Raw genomic sequence first — 20,522 nt, forward strand, 5'->3', positions numbered from 1 at the left:
CAGTATTTTTCCTATAGCACAAGTTTATCTTTTGTTGTCACGGGACTTGAGTGCTGTCTGATTTCCTGGGTTACCATCAACATTTCTTCCATTTCCTTTGATCCACCAATGACATCTGCCTTTCTCAATCACTATTTTGCTTCTTTCTCCAGTGAGGAGATTGTTTACATTGGAGAGTTTTACCAGTTATACAGTCATAGAATCATAGAATATTACGGTTGGAAGAGACCTCAGGAGGTCATCTAGTCCAACCCCCTGCTCAAAGCAGGACCAACACCAACTAAATGAAATCAGTCCCAGCTATACTGATAAATTCCTCATGTGGATACTCTTATTCTGGAATGAGTGGCTTTTTTGTTTGTTTGGTTGGTTGTCTTAATGCCATTCCCAAAGGACATAAGTTAAATAAAAAAAAGGACCTCATTCCAGAATATGAGCATCCAAAAGGACTTATATCGGTATAACTATACTGGTTTAAACACACACACAGTATTGTCAACCCCAAATGTTCAAAAATCATGAGATTGGCTTTAAAGATCATGAGATCACATGAAAATACTAGATTTGGGGTTCTTTTTATTTGCCTTCTGCTTTTTGAGCCATTAGGTTGCACTGGGGTCACATTTTGAAGCTTTCTCCACAGCCACTAGGGCTAGAAACTTAATTTTTCTTTCAGAATGAAGGCTGAAATCATCACATTTCCACTTGACTCCAGGAGCTGGGGCTTTAAGGAAAACAATAATTACCATGACACTCATGACAAAATCATGAGCGTTGGCAACACTGCACATATTAGCTTAAACCAAACTTTCCCACGTAGACAAACCATTAGTGCTTTTTCACATCATCACTCGTGATAGAACTTACTTCCCAAATATTGACAAAGGACCTTGTCCTGTCTTATCTGAAGTACCTCCCGAAGGCAAATTTCTCCTGCTATTTCTACTAAATTTAAACATTTGCAGTTAGCTACCTATACATGATAATGATATCAATGGGAATACTTGTACGTGGTATAAGTCATCCCCACAATACAACTCTACCTTCTGGAGCTGGTAATAGTGAGAACAGTTCAGTGTCATAATAAGCAGACACAAGGAAGTTCCATTACCTGTATTCCATTATCTCCACAGACTTGCATTCCAGAATTTATCTGCATGCCCTCTGTGACAATCAGAGTCCAGATACCCCAAGGGGCGAAGAAAAGGGTTAAACTGAACACTTACATTAATTGATTGTATACTATGTCATTGTATTATACACATAGATTGAGTAAGGTCTTTTATGAGCGCGTGTAATGTTCTGAACTTGATAGGCATTATGAGCTCTGTCTCCCGACAATGATTATGACTGTATGTATTTATGCATAGAGAAAACTTATGCTCATATACTTCAGCTCCGCGTCAGAACAGGGCAGGGAGGAGTCAGGGGCACCTCCCAAGCCCGTTGTTCACACAAAAGCAATTCCAAGTACCCATCCCTTATCCAGCCCAGAAAAAGACAAGGATGGACCATTAGAGTTAATAGGAAGACACAGGCTAGAAGTTCCCCTCTCTGAATAGCCATGAGTCACCATGCCAGGAGGTAAAAGAAAAGGCAAAAGCTTTTAAAAACTGAGGGCTGGTCTACACCAGAGGTTCTCAAACTGGGGGTCGGGACCCCTCAGGGGGTCACGAGGTTATTACATGGGGGGTCATGAGCTGTCAGCCTCCACCCCAAGCCCCACTTTGCCTCTAGCATTTATAATGGTGTTAAATATATAAAAAAGTGTTTTTAATTTATTGGGGAGGGTCACGCTCAAGAGGCTTGCTATGTGAAAGGGGTCACCAGTACAAAAGTTTGAGAACCACTGGTCTACACCAAAAATGTACATTGGCATAGCTATGGGGTCTGAGCTTTTGGCAACAAACCAGTGGAGGTGTCCACACTACAATGCTACTTCTGTCAGCAAAACTCTGTAGTGTAGACAAAGTCTTAGTTAAGCTGACCTAACCCCTGGTGTAGACAGCGCTAGGCTGACGGAAGAATTCTTCCATTAACCTAACTACTGTCTCTTGGGGAGGTGGATTAACTCCAGTGATGGGAGAACCCCTCTGTGCCGCTGCAGCATTTTAAACTTAGACATAGCCTGAGATTTTCATCCAGAAACTGGAGGGCAGTCTCATGGTGGGAGGTTGTCTGTGAATGCTGGATTCCCCCCACATAACTATGGGGTACAGTTAGGGTTGCCAGGCGTCTGGTTTTTTACTGTAACACAGGGTCGAAAAGGGACTCTGGTGGCTCCGGTCAGCAGAGCTGACTGGGCTGTTAAAAGTCCAGTTGGTAGCACAGTGGGCAGGCAGGCTCCATGCCTGGCTCCACATGGCTCCCGGGAATCGGCTGGCATGTACTTCTGGCTCCTAGGTGGAGGGGCGGCCAGGGGGGGCGCCGTGTGCTGCCGCTCCCTGCAGGCATCACCCCAAGCTGCAGCTCCGCAGCTCCCATTGGACAGGAACCATGGCCAACGGGAGCTGCAGGGGCAGCAAATGCAGGCGGGGGCATCCTGAGGAGCCCCCTGGCTGCCCCTCCGCCTAGGAGCTGCTTGAGGTCAGCGCCGCCTGGAGCCTACACCCCGAACCCTATTTCATGCCCCAACCCCCTGTCCCAGCCCGGAGCCCCCTCCTGCACCCCAAGCCCCTCATCCCCAGCCCCACCCTAAAGCCCGCACCCCCAGCTGGAGTCCTCACCCCCTCCCGCACCCCAACACCCTGCCCCAGCCCAGTGAAAATGAGAGAATGAGCAAGGGTGGGGGAGAACAAGCGATGGAGGGATGGGGGGATGGAGTGGGGGTGGGGCCTCAGAGAAGGGGTGGGGAAGGAGCAGGGCCTCAGGGAATGGGGACAGGGGACGGGGCAAGGGTGTTCGGTTTTCTGCAATTAGAAAGTTGGTAACCCTAGGTCCAGTGGGAAATTATTCAAAGACAATAAGTAACTTGTCTGAGAAAAGGGACTTTATTGAATATGGAAGTATAAAGGTTGCATCTTGATGTTTAATTTCTGTGTAACTGGTATACATTTGCTTACCTGGACTGTTTCATCTTTGAATCTGTGATTTTTCTATTACATAAACTTTTCATTTATTTTTATCCTAAGCAGGTGTCTGATGTGTAAACTGTGTGGAGTGTGTATGCCAAAATATGCTGGTATCTGGGGATACAAACCAGAGGGGAAAAGTCTCCGTGTCTGGTAATCGGGGATCCTAGTTTTCCATGATAAAACCCCCAAAATTCTTTGATAAAAAAACTACATTTTTCTGCAATTAAAATGAAATGTTGACCTTCCATTTCCCTAGCCACAATATATATATATATGGGTCTCAGTTGAACACAATGTTTTATTGACATACAGTAGAACCTCCATTATCAGCTACCCATATTAACCGAAACACCAGTCACCCAGAACTGACAGCAGCTGGGGCTCGGGCAGTCAGCCCCCGGGTGAGTTTGGCTTGAGTGGTCAGCCCCGGACAGCTGGGCCTCAGGTGGTCAGCTTGAGCCCCAGGCAGCTGGTGGCTTGGTTAACATGGAGAACCAGATAATAGAGGCTCAGCTAAACAGGGTTTTTCTGTATATATATATATATATATATATATATTTTTTTTTTCCCCACAAAAATGTAAAAACTAAAGATTCTTTGTAAAAATGCAATTCCCACTTTTTCCTACAGGAAAGGGATTTCTAGGATCCCTGCTGGTAATTAAGAACTTGGGGAGGACGGATTTGGGGAGAGTTGGGACTAGAAGGGCTGTTGGTGTCACCCTGCTAGGGGTAATGAGGCTGTTGGAAGCCGGGGTGAGACCTCAGGCTTGCGGCTAGCTGCTGGTGTCAGGGAATTGAACCCTAGCAGCACAGCACAAAGGCCCCAAGGTTACAGGGCAGGCGGGGACAGAACCCCTTACTGGTCTGGGTGTTCCCCACAACCCTGCACACTCCCAGTGCTTTCACTGTGCTTGGTGCAGCCATATTGAAAGGGGGAGGGATCACAGTGGAAGCAGGTTGGCAGAGCTGTCACTGTGATATGAGGAGAGGTGCGTGTGGATTTCGAAGGACCAGCCAAGTTTAGTTTCGGCTCTGAGTTCTGTAGGCTGTGTCAGCAGAGGTGCATCAGGGTGTCTTCCTGCCGTGGGGACTGTCTGCAGTCTGGTGGCAGACCTCACTGTGGTCGCTAGGGCTTAGTGAGGGGTCAGTGAAGGCAATGTCTCAGGACTCTTCAGCACGGGTGATGCAAGATGCAAGAGGACTCATGCAGCCAGATCGGTGCTGGTGAAAGTTACACTCAAAGTTTGACTGGCCACATCTTTAAACTTGTAGACAAACACAGAAAGTAACTGCGTGGTCGCAGCATTTAAACAAAGGCCCCGACTTGACCCAAGATTTCTGGGGTAGGGTAGAAGGGTTTCTCTCTTGTCCCAGAATCACCCAGAACTCCCCCACCCGGGGATGAAGCAGGCAAGCCTTTGTAGCTTGCCTGTTGGGTCCTGATTGGTTAGTGTCACTTCTCAGCCCTCTGAAGAAGTATGTTTTTTTTCATACCCAGGCCTGAGTGGGATTTCCCCAAGCAAGGAGGCGTTAGGGTGCTGTCATCTCCAGCAGGGAGCAGAAAAGGTCTGACAGACCCTGTCTGAGGAAGGTAACCTTAGGACGTCTGGGATGGTTTGTGTGGCGTAGGGGCAGCGCTCTGAGTGTAAGTAGCTCCTGTTATCTATTCCTGACCTAAATCCAAGCTTTGCCCTAACAAAGAGAAGGTGTTATACTTTGTTCTGCACTGATTACGTGCTCTGTTCCCAAAGGGTCCCAGAGCACATGTAAACACACATATCCGGGTGTCATTGGCATGCTGGGCCATCAGGTAAAGAGGGAAGAGTTGAGGTTGTATTGACAAATGATGTGTCCTGTTTCGGTTTTGCTACGCTCCGTATTCCGGAAGGGCACAAAACACCACTGGAAACCTTTAACTCTGCATTCAGTGTATGAGGTACTTACCGATCAGCCAAAGCCAGAGCCACAACCTGGTAAACCACCACCTCCCCACTTAATAATAAGTTAACAGCAAGATTACAAAAGGTCACGTCAGATACAGTTGGGAATAGATGCCAGTGGTAAAATCCTAGCCCCATTGAAGTTGCAGGGAGTTCTGCCACTGACATAAATGGAACCAGGATTTTACTCCAGACCTCTCATCCTCTAAACCCAAATTTTAGTCACTCAGCCAGGCTGTCTTTCTGATCCATTGTTCCATATATAAGTGCTTTGGTTAGCCTACCTCTGACCAGAACGTCACACTGTCTTCCCAGACCCAGGGATAGGATTAATGAGCTCCAGTTTTCTACAGCTGCTGGCTGCGTCAAGTTTCCAGATGCCTGCGAGAAGCTGCAGCATGTTTCAGCAGACAAGTGGGGATCCAGACTCCTTCCCGGACGTCCCCTTCAGCTGACTGGTTTTGGTGTCACAGCTAAACGTGACGGGTTTCTCTTGGTGCTGTTACTTTTGTTACTTACATAGTGACAAAATAATAGAGACAAAGGCCCTCCTGAGGCATATCACAGCATCTCATGCTCTTTGAGAGGGCCGATGCAGCCAAGAGTGGTGTTCTGACTATAAGGACAGTTAAGCAGTGGAATAGGTTACCCAGGAAGGATGTGGTATCTTTGTCATTGGAGGTTTTTAAAGGAAGGTTGGACAAAAACTTGCCAGGGATGGTCCAGGTTTACTTGGTCTTGGGGCTGGACTAGATGGTCTCATGAGGTCCCTCCCAGTCTTACACTTCTATGATTCTGTTATACCCCTTTTCCCTACCCTGTGTCTGTCTTGACCATTTAGATTGTAAGATCTTAGAGGTAGGGACTGTTGATTACTCTGTAAAGCACCTGGCACAAGGGTCCTCAGTCTCAAATGGCCCTAGGCATTCCTGGAATAAACATGATTAATAATAAAACTCTTAACGGTGACCTCGGTACAGTTAAAGTAGATGAACTTCTCAAATGCCTGGCACATGGGACAGTCAGACATGACAGTCAATTGATACAAGGGTGTATGCGGGGTCTTGGTGACTCCCATTTGCCTTGCCAGGAGGTTTCTCATTTATCTGTTGTATCAGCCTTTAGCTTTTAAGACTCTCTGGCAGCGAGAGTGTGGTGAATACCTCGAGCCCTGTTGAAACCTGCTGAGACTTGTTAAATCTGGGATGGACTTTTGGCTCCAGGACAAATCCCCTCAGCAGTCCCCTGAAAATATCCTACCTGAGCTGGTTCTACTACAACCATTTCCCTTCCCCATCCCCCGGGGCGATGGAACGACCTGGATCAAAACATGGATGCTATTCTGCAGCCTGTCAGGGTGAAGAGCATAACTGGGGAAGTTTCAGAAGGGGCTTTAGTCCATTTCATACCGAGATTCCTGACTCCTACATCTGTCCCTGTCCCTCCTTGTTGCTGTCACACCAGAGACTCTGAAGCCCTCTGCAATGAGACAAGCAATGAGGGAGGCAACCTAGTGACAGAGGATGTGGAAAAAGCTAATGTGCTCAATGCTTTTTTTGCCTCTGTCTTCACTAACAAGGACAGCTCCCAGACTGCTGCGCTGGGCATCGCAACATGGGGAGTAGATGGCCAGCCCTCTGTGGAGAAAGAGGTGGTTAGGGACTATTTAGAAAAGCTGGACGTGCACAAGTCCATGGGGCCGGACGAGTTGCATCCGAGAGTGCTAAAGGAATTGGCGGATGTGATTGCAGAGCCATTGGCCATTATCTTTGAAAACTCGTGGCGAACGGGGGAAGTCCCAGATGACTGGAAAAAGGCTAATGTAGTGCCAATCTTTAAAAAAGGGAAGAAGGAGGATCCTGGGAACTACAGGCCGGTCAGCCTCACCTCAGTCCCCGGAAAAATCATGGAGCAGGTCCTCAAGGAATCAATCCTGAAGCATTTACACGAGAGGAAAGTGATCAGGAACAGTCAGCATGGATTCACCAAGGGAAGGTCATGCCTGACTAATCTAATCGCCTTCTATGATGAGATTACTGATTCTGTGGATGAAGGGAAAGCAGTGGATGTATTGTTTCTTGACTTTAGCAAAGCTTTTGACACGGTCTCCCACAGTATTCTTGTCAGCAAGTTAAAGAAGTATGGGCTGGATGAATGTACTATAAGGTGGGTAGAAAGTTGGCTCGATTGTCGGGCTCAACGGGTAGTGATCAATGGCTCCATGTCTAGTTGGCAGCCGGTGTCAAGTGGAGTGCCCCAGGGGTCGGTCCTGGGGCCGGTTTTGTTCAATATCTTCATAAATGATCTGGAGGATGGTGTGGATTGCACTCTTAGCAAATTTGCGGATGATACTAAACTGGGAGGAGTGGTAGATACGCTGGAGGGCAGAGATAGGATACAGAGGGACCTAGACAAATTGGAGGATTGGGCCAAAAGAAACCTGATGAGGTTCAATAAGGATAAGTGCAGGGTCCTGCACTTAGGACGGAAGAACCCAATGCACAGCTACAGACGAGGGACCGAATGGCTAGGCAGCAGTTCTGCGGAAAAGGACCTAGGGGTTACAGTGGACGAGAAGCTGGATATGAGTCAGCAGTGTGCCCTTGTTGCCAAGAAGGCCAATGGCATTTTGGGATGTATAAGTAGGGGCATAGCGAGCAGATCGAGGGACGTGATCGTTCCCCTCTATTCGACATTGGTGAGGCCTCATCTGGAGTACTGTGTCCAGTTTTGGGCCCCACACTACAAGAAGGATGTGGATAAATTGGAGAGAGTCCAGCGAAGGGCAACAGAAATTATTAGGGGTCTGGAACACATGACTTATGAGGAGAGGCTGAGGGAACTGGGATTGTTTAGTCTGCGGAAGAGAAGAATGAGGGGGGATTTGATAGCTGCTTTCAACTACCTGAGAGGTGGTTCCAGAGAGGATGGTTCTAGACTATTCTCAGTGGTAGAAGAGGACAGGACAAGGAGTAATGGTCTCAAGTTGCAGTGGGGGAGGTTTAGGTTGGATATTAGGAAAAACTTTTTCACTAGGAGGGTGGTGAAACACTGGAATGCGTTACCTAGGGAGGTGGTAGAATCTCCTTCCTTGGAAGTTTTTAAGGTCAGGCTTGACAAAGCCCTGGCTGGGATGATTTAGTTGGGGATTGGTCCTGCTTTGAGCAGGGGGTTGGACTAGATGACCTCCTGAGGTCCCTTCCAACCCTGATATTCTATGATTCTATGATTCTAAGCACAGTCACAAAAGCCGGTCACAGTTGCTTAGGGCTGACAGTTTCCGAACCTCTCCTGCCATTTACAAGTTCCCAGCCCTGAAACCAAGGGCAGGGGAAGTCAAGGTCTCTAGACCTTACACGGCATCCTTAATAAACCCTCCTCAGCAAACATCTTTTTGTATTGACGTGAACATGGAAACAACTGGATTCTCTAGCATGAGTGGAAAGTGGATCATTGGGAGGTTTAAACCCTCTCACCTGTCTGCCTCCTCCAAATGGGCCAAGGAAACGGGTAGCTGCTTTCCCTCTAAACCCAGAAGAGCTTGTTGTTGAAAGGGGGAGAATGGGGTGAGAGATGGAAATAAAAAATCTACACTTTTCCCTGTAAATATGCAGTTTTTGGAGAGCAAAAAGGAAATTGAGAATATTTCAAACTCTCATGGATAAAATGGGCAAGTTCTGAGTGAGTTTTAAATTGCTATTGGCTAATTAGAGGGAATGGGGGAAAATCTGAGGGGATTTTATATGAGTATTCAATAGGATTTAGGTGCCTAAGCACTTTGTGCATCCAGGCTGGAGAGACTGTACCATTGTTTGTGTTGTGTCCCACAGACCTGAATTCCAGCACTTACACCGGCACCAAAACCAGGGGGGCCAAGGTCCTCCCACTTTTAAACAAAAGAAACATAAGCACATGTAACCCTTCTGCCAGGCCGAGTTGACAGCAGCAAGGGCATGGGTTCAGTACATAGGGGTTCCCTTTCAACAATATGATGCAAAATCAGCTCGAGCCCCCACCCAGTGACCTGGGAAAATTACACACACACCCCTGGGCGCCTCAAAGAGGCAATACTTCCCCTTTCGCAAGCACAGAGTCTCGGTATAGCAAAATTCTTTAATAACATGAGATAAATAACTAGCATTAAATTGGGAAAACACCACAACTAGGGCTCATAAACACAAACCATGAACCAGAAGACCCACCCCCAAACAGATTGGGCTATGTCCTTTCCCTTTGGTTCTTGCATCCAGTAACCCAAAAGTCACCCCTCCCACAGTTTCTGTCCTGGGTCAGTGCACGCCCTCCAGAGTTCAAAAATTCATTTGCAGAGTTTACCTCCCAGCCCCAGTGGAAGGGGGGGGGGAAGAAAGGTATGGGGCACTTTACATGCTCCAGTGCTAGCATCAACAGCTGATTGCTACACCTCTCCACTTAGAAGTAGGTATCAGTGATTTCAGCTCTGCAGTATATAACAAGACCCCCAAATGGAATCAAAATTAACTCTGTTATTACACCATGGAAAGGAGGCAGAGAATCAAAGTAGCATCTAAGGCCCCCCCACACTCCCATGCACAAATACCTAGCCCCCAACCTCTCTCAACACACTACATTTTGGAACCCATGTCCCTTACCTAGCGAGTACTACTTAGTTGAGGGCGAGTCCCTCTGTCACAAAATGCCAAGCACAGTTCTACTGTCCTTGATCCACATAACCAGGATAACAACACTTTATTACTCCTGCCCCAATAACAAAGAAACTGGGGATCCTGCAGAAGCCAAAGTAACCATTTGGGCAAACAGTCCCACCATGCTAGGCAGGGTGGGTGTGCCCATGCAAACGAGATCAGCCCCTGAAGTCCTCTTCCCCAGCTCACCACCAGATGTCAGGGTGGAGTCAGTTCTGACTCTGCTTACACACACAATTCATGTCCCCCACAGATATTTTTTTCCTCTGCAGAAAAATAGATTCTGTCATGGAAGCGCTGCAATTACACCTTTTGCCCACTAGGGGCAGCTGTGGTGCCAGAAGAGAGGGCAGCTGGCTCACTGACAGGGAAGCCAGCTGTGGAAAGGGAGGGGGTGCTTTGGTCTTGGCAACCTCCCCACTACTTCTACAAAGGGTCCGGTGCCCTTGAGCACTTATGTGCATACACTCTAGCTGCCTTCACTGTGTTAGGTGTAGCTGTACTAACTGGTAGAGGGATTAGCTGGAACAGATTGGCAGAGCTGTCACTGTGATGTGAGGAGAGGTGAATGTATAACATAAGGTATCAATTATGCCTTATTTCAGCCCTGAGTGAGTAGGCTGTGTCAGTGGCGGTGCGGAGGGGTATTCTTGCCAGGGGGGCTGTTCACAGCTTGGTGGCAGATGTGACAGGGGTCTGCAGGGCTTAGGTGGGACTGATACCGATGTCAAAAAACTTATCAGTTACTGAGCAGATGTTATAGATTCAAAGGCCAGAAAGGACCATTGTGATCATCTAGTCTGACTGCCTGTGTAGCACAGGCCAGAGAACTTCCCAAAATAACTCCTAGAGCAGAGCTTTTAGAAAAACATCCAATCTTTATTTTAAAATGGTCAGCAATGGAGAATCCACCACAAACCCTTGGTAAATTGTTCCAATAGTTAATTACCCTCAACATTACAAATTTACGCCTTATTTCCAGTGATGCCCGTAATCAATGTTCCACATTGGGGAAATGTGATAATGTAAACCAAATTCACCAGTGAGCCTGGGCTATGAAAGTCAGATATAAACAAATAAACCTTATAATTAACATCAACATGACTAAAGAATTGAAGAGAAGTTTGTGCTTTAGGATTTGCAGGATAACAAAAGAAATGAAAAACTTATTAAAATAAAACAAAACCAAAATTATGTTACTGGAAGTCCTGACCAGTATTTAATGCAATAGGAACACAATAACATTCTTCATAGAGGTAACAGTGAATCCATGGTTGCAGTATCTGCTTGCAAACTAAAGCTTCTATCCAGAAAAAAAAATTAAACAAATGCTTTACTTTATGCGGTGTGAATATTCCCACTGATATCAATGAGAACAGGTGGGTGAGTTGATATTTTTTATTGGACCAACTTCAGCTGGGGAGAGAGACAAGCTTTGGAGCTACACAGAGCTCTTCTCCAGGTCTGGGAAACACATGGAGAACCTCACTGCTAAATACAAGATGGAATGGATTGTTTAGCATAAGAAGTTAGCACATATTTCAGGAATGATCCCTTGAAATATGTGTTAACTAGTTATGCTAAACAATCTGTTCCACCTTGTATTTAGCTATGAAGCTCTGAGCATATCTGTTCTCAGCTCCCCTGCCACTGAGCTTCCCCATATGCCAGTTCACTTGATGGTGTCAGAGGGGGGTCCAGGACCCACGAGGGCCCCTCTAATTCTGGCTTCCACATGTGGGTGGGACTGAGAGAGTGGTTAAGATGTCATCAGATACAGGCACACACACAGGAGGGGAGACCTCCATCCTCATGTTTCCCCTCCTAGCATCCCACCCTTCCTTCTCTCCTGGGCCTTGGAGGAGTCTTCCTCTCAACAGCCACATGTCCAATTTCTTTGAAGTATTTTGGAAACACCCTCCAGCCCACAGAGAGTTAATGTGAACATTTGTAGAACAGGAGGGTTTTTATTTTTGAAGACAGAAGTGGGAGGCTCTGAATGTTAGACTCTGGTTGCAACGTAAATGATGGACAGACCCAATAAACAGGAAACAGACAGAAGATGCGGGAGAGCTGTTTGCTGTTTGCAAACTGTTTTTTTTTTAATGCTCCAGTTTAGCTTCCCCCACCACAAGCTGCCTTTACCCAAAATACAAGGGTTTGGGTCCAGAGGCGGAAAATGTGTGAGCTCAGAATATTGGGAAAAACGTTTGTATGAAAGTCACTGTATAAAATTATCCAAACCAGAACCTATATAGAGTGGCTGCAAAAAACACCCCAGTCACCTGGAAACTTCAAACGTGGGAATCAGAAGTTAGGAGAAAAGTCTCCTGTATTCCTTGCCACCTTCACATCAACTACAACACCCTGGATAACATGCTCCAATGCACCATAAGGCTTTTAGTTCCTAACAGACACCAAAAAAGCGATACGCAGCCAACTTCATCCCACTCCCACTCTAATGCACAACCTGAGCGGTGATCCCGTAGGCTGCAGTATCAAGGGTTCAGCACAGCCCATGCATTCAGGAAGTTAATCTCCTTTAACAGTGCCAAGGTCATTGATGAGATTTTGTGTCAGAGCGTGAGTTGGATGGCACTGTGGGGGCATGTTGCTTTTCAGTCTCTGTTGGTGAAGGAAAACTTCTAGACTCCAGTATAGTTAACCCCCAACTCCCATCCCAGTCTGCAAGTAACCCGCCCACCAGCAGCACAGGTCCCTCTCCCATTGGCTGGGCCCATCCGAGCAAGAACCCAACTTCCAAATATTCCCTACCCCTCCCCAGCACCCACCATCATGCCTCATGGATCACCAATCTCTCAATGACCCAGCACCCATCCTCAGCAACCCATAGATTCCACAATCCCCAGATGAGTGGGATGAATGGAACAGAACCACAAGAAAAAACAAAACAAAATATCGTGTTGGTCTATCCTGTGTGTGTTCTTTGATGCCTAACAAGGTGTGAGCGCACACTGAAGCTTTTCCCACACTCCAGGCACTTATAGAGTTTCTCTGCCGTGTGGATCCTCTGGTGTGCTTTAAGGAGTAAGTTCGACTGGAAGTTTTTCTCACACTCAGTACACTTAAATGGTCTCACCACAGTGTGGATTCTCAGGTGTCTAATGGGGCCTGAGGTTACAATGAATCATTCCCCACAGTCGGGGCACTTATAGGGTCTGTCTTCTGAGTGGATTCTCCGATTTAATAAGGGCTGAGCAATCATTGTACCTTTTGCCACATTCAGGGCACTTAAATGGTCCCTCTTCTGTATGGATTCTTTGGTGTTTCATAAGGGCTGAGCTGTGACTAACACTTTTCCCACACTCAGGGCAGTTATAGGGTCTCTCTCCAGTGTGGGTTCTCTGCTGGGTAATAAGGATTGATTTCCGATTTAAGCTGTTTCCACACTCAAGGGATTTAAAGGGTCTCTCTGCTATGTGGCTTGTCTGATGTTCCATGAGGGCAGAGCTCAGACGGAAGCTTTTCCCACGGTTGGGGCATTTATAAGGTTTATTGACCGTGTGTGTTCTCTCATGCGTAAGAAGGTAGGAGCTCACTCGGAATGTTTTCCCACAATTGAGGCATTCAAAGAGTTTCCCAGCTGTATGGATTTTCCAGTGGGTACGAAGAGTTGAGCTCAAATGGAAGCTTTTCCCACAGTCAGGGCATTTATAGGGCTTCTCTCCAGTGTGGATTATCTGATGTACAATAAGTGCTGAATTCACAGCGAAGCTTTGTCTAGACTCAGGGCAGCTATAGGGTTTCTCTGCCATGTGTATTTTCTTATTGAGGGACGTGATTGTTCCCCTCTATTCGACATTGGTGAGGCCTCATCTGGAGTACTGTGTCCAGTTTTGGGCCCTACACTACAAGAAGGATGTGGAAAAATTGGAAAACGTCCAGCGGAGGGCAACAAAAATGATTAGGGGACTGGAACGCATGACTTATGAGGAGAGGCTGAGGGAACTGGGATTGTTTAGTCTGCGGAAGAGAAGAATGAGGGGGGATTTGATAGCTGCTTTCAACTCCCTGAAAGGGGGTTCCAAAGAGGATGGATCTAGACTGTTCTCAGTGGTACCAGATGACAGAAGAAGGAGCAATGGTCTCAAGTTGCAGTGGGGGAGGTTTAGGTTGGATATTAGGAAAAACTTTTTCACTAGGAGGGCGGTGAAACACTGGAATGGGTTACCTAGGGAGGCGGTGGAATCTCCTTCCTTAGAAGTTTTTAAGGTCAGGCTTGACAAAGCCCTGGCTGGGATGATTTAGTTGGGGATCGGTCCTGCTTTGAGTAGGGGGTTGGACTAGATAACCTCCTGAGGTCCTTTCCAACCCTAATATTCTATGATTCTATGTTTCACAAGGGTCGACCTCACACTAAAGCTTTTCCCACACTCAGGATAGTTATAGGACTTCTCTCCTGTGTGGGTTCTCTGATATTTAATAAGGGTTGAGCTGTCACTGAAGTGTTTCCTGCAGTCAGGGCATTTATAGGGCTTCTCGCCAATGTGAGTTCTCTGGTGGGTAATAAGGGTTGATCTCTGATTGAACCTTTTCCTGCACTCACTGCATTAAAGGGTCTCTCATCTGTGTGCAGCCTCTGATGATCAATAAGGGATGAGCTCAAACTGAAGCTTTTCCCACACTCAGGGAAGCTATAGGGTTTCTTTCCAGGGCTGATTCTGTTGGGCTTGGATATTTTTAGTTTTTCTCAGAGCTCTGCCAGTGGAAGTGACTTTACCCTGTGGTGCCTCTCCAGGGATTTTTTCCTGACTGTCTGGTCTGCATCGAGACTCCCAGGCCACCACCTGCTCAGACTCTGAGAAACCTTCCCTGATCTTCCCAATAACCATCCATGTGGCTCTGCTTTCTGCTGAGAGTTCTTTTCCTTTTTATTCACCATCCCATCATCTACTGGAATAAAGAGGGAAAACTGAGACCCGAATCATTCCTTGTGCTGGGAAACAGAGAATCCTCGGAAAGGGAGCATCAGAAATAAAAAATAATAGGAGCTGAAATTAGGGGCCAAAGCTACCACTTCTGTTTTCACCAGACTGATTTTTATCCAGCTACATTTATCTCAGGGTCACATCAACCTTGTCTCTAAGGGGACCTCTTACCCCTTCTTAATACAAAGGGAGAGACTTTTCTGGAAATAGCCTTCGTCTCTTTAATACGGCACAGACCAGATGCAGTGTCAAAAGCATCAGAATTTGCTACCACAAGAAACCTGACACTGACGGTGTATTTAGGTTTGCTTGCCTTTCAAAAAGGCATCCCCTGCTTTGCAAGCATAGGGGTAGAAAATCTGCCAGAGAGGAGTCTCCTTTCCCCAGCCCCAAGTCCTTCTGATATCAGTTTTGAGTTAAATTGGACTTAACTCTGCCCCCTGGAGCTAACATTAGCCACTGGGATTGGTTCATTATTGGCAGTACCATAATAAGCAGATATGAGGTGGAACTAAGGGCATGGCTACACTTGCAGATGTAGAGCACTTTGAGTTAAACCAGCCTTCAGAGAGTGCAGTAGAGAAAGCATTGCAGTCTGTTCATACCGACAGCTTCAAGCACACTGGCGAGGCCACATTTGTGGCACTTGCAGTGCCATTGGGCATGGTGCATTATGGGCAGCTATCCCAGCATGCAAGTGACTGTAACGTGTTTTTCAAATGGGGGGTGGAAGGGGGGAGTGTGACAGGGAGTGTGTTGTGTGTATGTGGGGGGAGAGAGAGTGGGTTTTTGGGGGCTGAGAGCATGTCAGCATGCTGTCTTGTAAGTTCAGACAGCAGCAGACCCCCTTTCTCCCCCCAACCTCTCTCTCTCACACACAGCATTCCACACTAATGGCTTGCTTTGTCTCAGAGCAGATAAGCAGCCGGCTGTCAGAAACGGAGCGTTCAAAGGGCATATCCACATTCCTACAGTGATTCAAAAACAATGACAAGAGTGGCCACTTGACTTAAGGGGATTATGGGACGTTTCCAGAGGCTGATCAGAGCGCAGTAATGCAACACCTCGTCCACACTGGTGCCATGGCGCTCCAGCGGGGGCGCAGCAAATGTTATTCCTTTTGCCGAGGAGGAATACCAGCAGCGCTGTAGCCGCAGTGTCAGAGCGCTCTACATGCCTTGCCAGTGTGGATGGGGAGTGAGCTAGTGCTCTCGGGGCTCCTTTATTGTGCTGTAACTTGCAAGTGTAGCCAAGCCCTAAGAGACTCTGCTGTTGCTTTTCTTTCTGTTCTATGCAGGTTTGTGTACCGTGCTCATCACCATGGTATGTGAGTGCCTTCCAGCTGTGCATTAAGCCACACAACTACAGTACACATCTGCCAGGTGTTGTTTGTTCTCGCACCCTCTCTTCAGAGGGAGAAGCGTGCAGAGTGTCTTTGTTAGGTAGTGGGTCTTTTTGATTTTTAATAGAAATATACCTATAGCTGTGTGTGTATATTCGAGAAGACTAAGGAAAGAAAACATGCCTTGCACTGTCAGCACAAGTAATCCACCTCCCGAGAGGCGGTAGCTAGAGACGTAGCGCTGTCTACACCGGGACTTAGGTCACTTTACCCATGTCACTCAAGGGTGTGGAGTTTTCACTCCTCTGAGCGACACAGTTACACCATCCTAATTCCCGAGCTTAGACCAGGTCTCAGTGTGTGGCTTGTTGCGTGTTGGTCGACATGTCATTGAAGCTGGTGGATATAAGCACCACCCTTCTTTTAAGAAACAATTGAACGAATTTATGATACAGCAGCAGCCTTCACCCCACCGACAGGCATGTGTCACTGCCCAAAAGAAAGGGGTAGCTAAGGAATTCAAATGATATGAGAAAGGGTATTGACCGGGGATTGTTTTGACATGTGTGTGTGTCTGTGCATAGGAACTGACTTTTATTGTTTCCTGGGGATGCTCCAACCCTGCTCTGCCCTGAGGCCCTGCCCCCACTCTGCCTCTTCCCCTGAGGCCCCATCCTTGCTCCACCTCTTCCCGACCGAACTCTGTCCCCTCCCCAAGGCCCCTGCCCACCGGCCACTTGCTGCTCTCTGCCCATCCCCAAGGTCCTCCCCCAGCCAACAACTGATCAGGGGCCCTGTCAAATAGCTGTGGCTGGTGTTTTTTCCCGTGGGTGCTCCAGCCCCGGAGCACCCACAGAGTAGGGGCCAATGTGTGTATGTGTGCCTGTGAGAGAGAGAGAGGGAGAACTGCTGTCTCATAAACAGTTGGTAGCATAGGCGCTGACTCTGTGGGTGCTCCGAGGCTGTAGCACCCATGGAAAAAAACTAGTGGGTGTTCAGCACCCACCAGCCACCTGCCGATCAGCTGCTTAGCAGTGGGTGGGAGGCGCTGAGGGAAGGGGGCAGAGCGGGGGTGGCAAGGGGCAGAGCGAGGGTGGGGTCTTGGGGAAAGAGGCGGAGTGGGGGCAGGGCCTTGGGGCGGAGCTGGGGTGGAGCACCCACCTGGAAAGTAGGAAGTTGGCGCTTGTTGTTAGCATTATGAACAAATAAACCATCCCCTCTTGTTTGATTCTTCCTGTGTCCAAGGAAACAGCCTTTTGTACATTCTCCGTAAATAATCAGGATTGCATCAAAGACACCTGGTTCCATCATTTCCTCCTCCTAACAGAAACAACCCACAGGGCCCCCAACTTTGGCTGACTGCTCAGGTCAAAAGGAGCAACAGAGGGTAAGCCTAGTGTAGGTAGCTCCTGCTTGCTACACATAACCTAAGACTGAGCTTTACCTTAGCAAAGAGGGTATTAGATTTAGGGTGGGTCTACATGGGAGGTTTAATCCAAAGCCTTCTGTTCTACTCCATGTAATTTGCAGTCCAATAACATGCACACAGAACCCCTGTTCTGTTTTCACTTTGCATCGTGTGATCCCCTGGTGGGAGTTTGCCATGAGCTGAGGGCATATCGTTCTCTGGGGGTATCCAATGGTCCTTTGGTTGGCTCTCTGAGCAGCATGTATCCTGGGGTTGTTTTCCCTCTGAATTGTGGGGTGCCAGCTGGGCTTAAATGAAAAACAAAAAGTCCCATGATTCCGCTGTCTCCGTCCCCTGCTTCTTTTCTGGACTGGCGGGTGCCATTTTTGAATTGCAGTCAGCCAGACGCAACAATGCTCCACACCGCTGCAGTGACGAGCACAAACGCGCACAGGCGGCTTGGGCTGCTTTACTGCACTCAAAGCCAGATGAATTCAGCATTGCACTTTGTGTGTTGCACTACCGTGCAGATGACATGGGAGCAGGAAACTATTCTACAGCAGCAGCAGCTCCTCTGGCAGAAGGAGGATGCTCTGAAGCGATGGCAGCAGGTCCAGGAGGAAGAACAGGAAGATGTCGCCAAGTTGTTGGAAAAAAAGGACTGGATCCTGGATCACCTATGCAGTATTCAGCACCATTTCTGGACCCTGGAAACCAACCTGAATTGGTGGGAGAGGATCATTCTGTAGAGCCGGGAGGACCAGCAGTGAAGAGAGAACATAAGAACAGCTAGACTGGGTCAGATCAAAGGCCCATCTAGCCCAGTGTCCTGTCTTCCAACAGTGGCCAATGCCAGGTGCCCCAGAAGGAATGAACAGAACAGGTAATCATCAAGTGACCCATCCCCTGTCGCTCATTCCCAGCTTCTGGCAAACAGAGGCTAGGGACATCATCCCTGCTCATCTTGGCTAATAGCCATCCTCCATGAACTTATCTAGTTCTCTTTTTAACCCTGTTATAATCTTGGCCTTCACAACATCTTCTGGCAAGGAGTTCCACAGGTTGACTGTGCCTTGTGTGAAGAAATACTTCCTTTTGTTTGTTTTAAACCTGCTGCCTATTAATTTCATTTGGTGATCCCTAGTTCTTGTGTTATGAGAAGGAGCAAATAACACTTCCTTATTTACTTTCTCCACACCAGTCATGATTTTATAGACCTCATTCATACCCCACCTTAGTGGTCTCTTTTCCAAGCTGAAAAGTCCAGTCTTATTAATCTCTCCTCACACGGAAGCCGTTCAACACCCTTAATCATTTTTGTTGCCCTTTTCTGTACCTTTTCTAATTCTAATATATTTTTTTGAGATGGGGCAACCAGACCTGCATGCAGTGGGCATACCATGGATAAACTTTAGGATAGAGAAGGCTTCCTTCTTTGAGATCTGTGCAGAACTGGCCCTACAGCTTCAGCAACAGCGTGCCAACATGCAGCATCCTGCACCCATGGAGAAATGGGTCATCATTGCCATCTTGAAGCTGGCCACCCCATAACATTACCAGTCTGTAGCCAACCAATTTGGGGAACGGGGATATCAACTATTGGGGGCCATTCTCATGCAGGTCTGCTATGTCTTTGACAAGGTGCTATTTAACCTGCTCATGGAGCTGGGTCATGCTCTGGACACAATTGATGGCTTTGCACACATGCGGTTCCCAAACTATATAGGTGCAATTGATGGACCCCATGTGCCAATCATTTACCTCCACCCCGCATCCCCACCAGAGTGCAGAATTTATAAACAGAAAGCCGCCTTTGTTCCTGGTGCTCCAAAGACTGGTGGACCAACTGTGGCAGGTTTCAGATATAAATGCGGGATGGTTTGGGAAGGCCCATGATGCTAGGATCTTTCAGAACTCAGTACTATTTACATTAATGGAGAAAGGACTGTTCGCCTCCATGAGCATTGTTATACATTAATGATGTGGAGGTCGGTCTGGTTATTCTGGGACACCTGACTTATTCCCTGATGCTCTGGCTAACGAAGCCATATACAGACTGCCTGGACAGAAGGAAGGAACTTTTAAACTATCTCCCTCACCTCTATTTGCCAGAAGCAGGGAATGGGCGACAGGGGATGGATCATTTGATGATTACCTGTTCTGTTCATTCCCTTTGGGGCACCTGGTATTGGCCACTGTTGGAAGACAGGATACTGGGCTAGACGGACCTTTAGTCTGACCCAGTGTGGCTGTTTTATGTTCACCTGCTGTTAAACAAGCTCTGGCATAGAGAGGTTGTGCAATCTCCATCACTGAAGGTTTTTAAGAACAGGCTGGACAAAACCTGGCAGGGCTGGTCTCGGTTTACTTGGTCCTGCCGCAGAGCTAGGGGCGAGACTTGGTGACTTTTCGAGGTCCCTCCCAGCCTGAGACTTGTAGGGTTTGGTCACGGCAGTAGCTGCAGAAGGGCAGGGAAGTGTGCATTTGAAAGGCAGGGGACACAGTTTATGAAATAGGTTAGAAGCAGCAGAACAAAAAAATGTTCCAACCATTATTACTGCACAGTGTGTTTTGCACGACATTTGTGAGACCATCACAGTGGGTGGGAGGCTGAAGTGCGGAGACTTCCTCGGAGGTTCGAGCAGGCAGCAAGGTGTCCCACGGAAAACACAAATAGTGAGGGAATGCAGCCAGGAATGCCTGTTGTTTCTATGTTGAGTCCCATGACCGAACCTGCTCGCCCGGGTGGGTTGTATTGGGAGACAGACATTGCAAGAACTGGGGTATTCTGGGTGGGTGGCTGAAATTCAATGTTCCCTAATTGCTTTTGCAAATCCCAACCATTATTTCAAGGATTTTCCATGTTAACTGCAATGATGGCTCGTAATGGATGTACTGGGAGTGGTCTTTATTATGAAACAACAACAACAAAATAAACCAATGGAAAAATTGTATCTTTGTATTTTGAAATACATTTAACTAACCCATCTACAAAAAAAAAGTTTGCCAGAAGCTGGGAATGGGCAACAGGGGATGGAACGCATGATGATCACCTGTTCTGTTCTGTCCCTCTGGAGCACCTGGCCTTGGCCATTGTTGGAAGACAGGATACTGGGCTAGAT

General features: G+C 47.4%; 1 pseudogene; it reads right to left on the reverse strand.

The window, feature by feature from the left end:
• Positions 1–12,630: 12,630 nt before the first annotated feature.
• Positions 12,631–15,315, reverse strand: LOC141998854 (uncharacterized; annotated as a pseudogene).
• Positions 15,316–20,522: the final 5,207 nt, after the last annotated feature.

This window comes from Natator depressus, chromosome 14 (assembly GCF_965152275.1).
Source record: "Natator depressus isolate rNatDep1 chromosome 14, rNatDep2.hap1, whole genome shotgun sequence".
NCBI classification, from domain to species: Eukaryota; Metazoa; Chordata; order Testudines; family Cheloniidae; genus Natator; species Natator depressus.